The sequence below is a fragment of the Physeter macrocephalus genome, chromosome 8 (assembly GCF_002837175.3).
Source record: "Physeter macrocephalus isolate SW-GA chromosome 8, ASM283717v5, whole genome shotgun sequence".
Classification (NCBI taxonomy): Eukaryota; Metazoa; Chordata; class Mammalia; order Artiodactyla; family Physeteridae; genus Physeter; species Physeter macrocephalus.
Genome location: NC_041221.1, coordinates 56,133,301 through 56,137,506, shown reverse-complemented (window position 1 = coordinate 56,137,506; position 4,206 = coordinate 56,133,301). Strand labels below are relative to the sequence as shown.

The following is a 4,206-nucleotide window of genomic DNA, read 5'->3' as shown; positions in this document are numbered from 1 at the left end:
TTGCAGTGAGCGGGGGTTACTCTTCCTTGTGGTGCACGGGCTTCTTATCACGGTGCCTTCTCCTGTTGTGGAGCACGGGCTGTAGGTGCATGGGCTCAGTAGTTGTGGCTTCAGGGCTCAGCAGTTGTGGCTCTCGGGCTCTAGAACACAGGCTCAGTAGTTGTGGCGCACGGGCTTAGTTGCTCTGCAGCATGTGGGATCTTCCCAGACCAGGGCTTGAACACCTGTCCCCTGCATTGGCAGGTGGATTCTTAACCACTGCGCCACCAAGGAAGCCCCTATTTCCTTTCATTTTAACCATTAATTTTTTCTTTCAACAAATCAGTAACTGAAATGATATCATTGATTTAAAATTAGAATAATTTTATTTATAAAATATTTAAATATTTGTACGTATGTTTCTGAGCTTTCTATTTTTTTTTTTGTTCTGGTTGATTATATTGTCACTACTTTAGTGTACAGTAGTACATTCCTTTATTTTATTTTAATTAAATATCCTTTTATGAGGGTTGTCGTGAGTGGCTCTGAGGAAGGCCAGTTTTGGGGGCGTCTTGCACTAGCTGAGGGGACACCTTGGGAATGATGGCGGAGGAGATTCTCGCAGCACCAGCCTGCTGGCTGCAGAGACTGCAAGTCTGGAAGAGTAGCTGCAAAGATGGGGAGAAGTTATGCTGATGGCAGATGAAGTCCTCCAATGGGGAAGAGCCTGGTTTCCACCTGCCATCATGGGTGTGGTTTCTTTGGTGTTTCTGACTATCTACTATCTAGATCCATCCATTCTGTCAGGTGCTTCCTGTTTTGTTATGTTTTTGTGCTTGGCTGACTACCTTGTTCCCATTCTAGCACCTAGAATTTTTGGCTCCAATAAATGGACCACTGAGCAACAGCAGAGAGTCCTTGAAATTTGCAGCAATCTAGTAAAAACTCGATGCAGAGCTGTGGGCTGGTAGAAACACCTCCTTACGCTAAAGAAAGAAAAGCCTAAAATGTACTTCATGACCATGATTTCTCTTGCTGTGGTTGCCTGGGTGGGACAGCAAGTCCACCACCTCCTTCTCTCCTACCTGTTAGTGACTTTCTTATTCTTGCTTCCTGGACTAAACCAACATGGAATCATTTCGAAGTACATTGGAATGGCCAAAAGAGAGATAAACAAGCTTCTCAAACAAAAAGAAAAGAAAAATGAATAATGCATCTGCTTTATTCAGTGTGATTAATTGTGTATACATTGTCCTTGGGGACAGTGTCTGTTATGCTGTCTGGATACAAAAATGTTACAGATGTAGCTCTTTGCTGTCCCTCATTCTGCCCTTAGTAGAAATTCCGACTTGCCAAGTAAGGCTTTATGCCCAGTGTCTTCATGGGTGTGTTCTCATCAGCTGGCCTTATATGGACAACTCATTCATCATTACCACTTGTTTTGGTTTTTCTTACCCAGGGTTAATTGAACTCTTACTTTTAAAATAATATAGTGGTGAACTTCATCCTTTAGTACAGTTAACAGTGGCTTGGGATAACTGTTCAAGTTGATCTTTGCTTTAGCTGGATAAAGATCATGGTCTGTGACTACAGGAAGCTGGTTCTACTGTCTGCTTCCACAGTCTGCTTAAACAACAGTCTGGTTTTGTGAATATAGAAACCAAGTTTACCACTTCTGATGAAGAGACCAATTAAGATTCATTCCTCATTCTGTTTCGATACTGTGAGAGAAGAATCCTCATGGAATAAAATGAACCTAATTCCATGGCCTAGTATGTGTTGGCTTCTCCCTTGTGCAGAATTTAGCAATTTGTTGGAAACATTCCTCCCAAATGGGGAATCTGACAGGCTTAGAACTCTTGTTCCCTTGCACTTAAACTTAAAGTTAGTACATCCTTAAAGGCTTTTTAGTAGCAGGCTTATACAAGATGGTATTTAGGATTTTTAGCATAATTTTAATTTCAGATTTTCAGCTAACTGAAACTAAAGTACATAATAGGTTAAGAGTCATGTCTATGACCTTTATTCAAAGACAAGCCAATAAGGAACAAAACTCATCCTTTGTTTAGTCAAGATTCATTTCAGTAGAAAATCCTACTAGTTTTTCAAGACCAGAATAATCCTTTAAAGGTAAGCCTCATGTTTCTCATTTTATGGTAACACTGGCTGCTTTTGGTCCCCATAGATGGAGTAGTTGAAAACTGTAGGAATGAACTTCTGAGGGCTGGAAATGTGACATATTTGGGAAAATTCTTAAACTGATTAACTAGCTGTAATATAGTTTTGTGAATTTATTGCACTGATGCTATAAAACCTGGAACTTGTGGTATATCTGTTGCTAAAGAAAAGTTGTTTTCTCCCCTTCAGTATTGCTGTAAACAGTGGCACCATGTAGCATATGTTTGACTTTTCTTTTTTAATATTTCATATACAAACTACCATAATTTACATGTGTTTCCTCATTGTAAATAAGCTTGTCTTCCTATCTGGATTTTTGTGTGTATGTGTGTTCTACCAATTAACTACTTTTGCAGTTTTAATCCTGTATTATTTCTTTTACTTATTTTGTGTAAAAGGGGAAAAATAAAAAAGCTGGAATCCAAAAAAAAAAAAAGGATATTCTTTTATCTACCTTATAGATTTTGTTATATTGTCTTCTTATTAGTTATTCTATGTATTTTGTATTTGAAGAAAACCCTCTAAAAGCTTTCTTTCTTTTTTTTTTTTTGGCCTCACTATGTGGCTTGTGGGATCTCAGTTCACCGATTAGGGATTGAACCCGGGCCACGGCAGTGAAAGCCCAGATCCTAACCCTAACTAGGCTACCAGGGAACTCCTGAAGCTTTCCTTTTTAATTTATGTAACTTGGCACTTTTGTTTATGTCTTTTTACTAATTCTTAATCTTATGTTACAGATGCCCAAACAAGTATCATAAATTTTGCTATTTGATTGTCTTTGTAGCTTATATTACATATTCAATTTCCATAAATATACAATGAGTTAGTAGAAAGACTATAATTCCTGCTTGAAGAGCACATTATTTAAGTTATATACCTGAAATATAAGCATGTGAATTAAATAAATAAGTCCTGGGAATGTAATGCACAACATGGTGACTATAGTTAATGATACCGTATTGTATATTTGAAAGTTGCCAAGAGGAGACCTTCAAGATGGTGGAAGAGTAAGACATGAACCCTTCGCGGGCGGAGACTGTGGGTGGCGGAGGGGGGAGCTTCGGAGCCACGGAGGAGAGCTCAGTAACAGGGGCGCGGAGGGCAAAGCGGAGAGATTCCCGCAGAGGATCAGTGCTGACCGGCACTCACCAGCCCGAGAGGCTTGTCTGCTCACCCGCCGGAATGGGCGGGGGCTGGGAGCTGAGGCTCGGGCTTCAGTCGGATCCCAGGGAGAGGACTGGGGTTGGCGGCGAGAACACAGCCTGAAGGGGTTAGTGCGCCACGCCTAGCCGGGAGGGAGTCCGGGAGAAGTCTGGAGCTGCTGAAAAGGCAAGAGACCATTGTTTCAGGATGTGTGAGGAAGGGAGATTCAGAGCACCACCTAAATGAGCTCCAGAGACGGATGCGAGCTGCGGCTATCAGCGCGGACCACAGAGAGACGGGCATGAGACTAAGGCTGCTGCTGCTGCCACCAAGAAGCCTGTGTGCGAGCACAGGTCACTCTCCACACCTCCCCTCCCGGGAGCCTGTGCAGCCCGCCACTGCCAGGGTCCCAGGATCCAGGGACAACTTCCCCGGGAGAACACACGGCGCGCTTCAGGCTGGTGCAGTGTCACGCCGGCCTCTGCCACTGCAGCCTCGCCCCTCATCTGTGCCCCTCTCTCCCCCCAGCCTGACTGAGCCAGAGCCCACAAATCAGCTGCTCCTTTAACCCTGACCTTTCTGAGCGAAGAACAGATGCCCTTAGGCGACCTACATGCAGACACAGGGCCAAATCCAAAGCTGAACCCCAGGAAATGTGCGAACAAAGAAGAGAAAGGGAAATCTCTCCCAGCAGCCTCAGGAGCAGCAGATTAAATCTCCACAATCAACTTGATGTACCCTGCATCTGTGGAATACCTGAATAGACAATGAATCATCCCAAAATCGAGGCAGTGGACTTTGGGAGCAATGATATATATAGTTTTTTTCCTTTTTCTCTTTTTGTGAGTGTGTATGTGTATGCTTCTTTGTGTGATTTTGTCTGTATAGCTTTGCTTTTACCCTTTG

The 4,206-nt window shown here is 42.8% G+C and overlaps 1 pseudogene; it reads left to right on the top strand.

The window, feature by feature from the left end:
• The first annotated feature begins 616 nt into the window (after positions 1 to 616).
• Positions 617 to 1,190, top strand: LOC102973885 (ADP-ribosylation factor-like protein 6-interacting protein 1; annotated as a pseudogene).
• Positions 1,191 to 4,206: the final 3,016 nt, after the last annotated feature.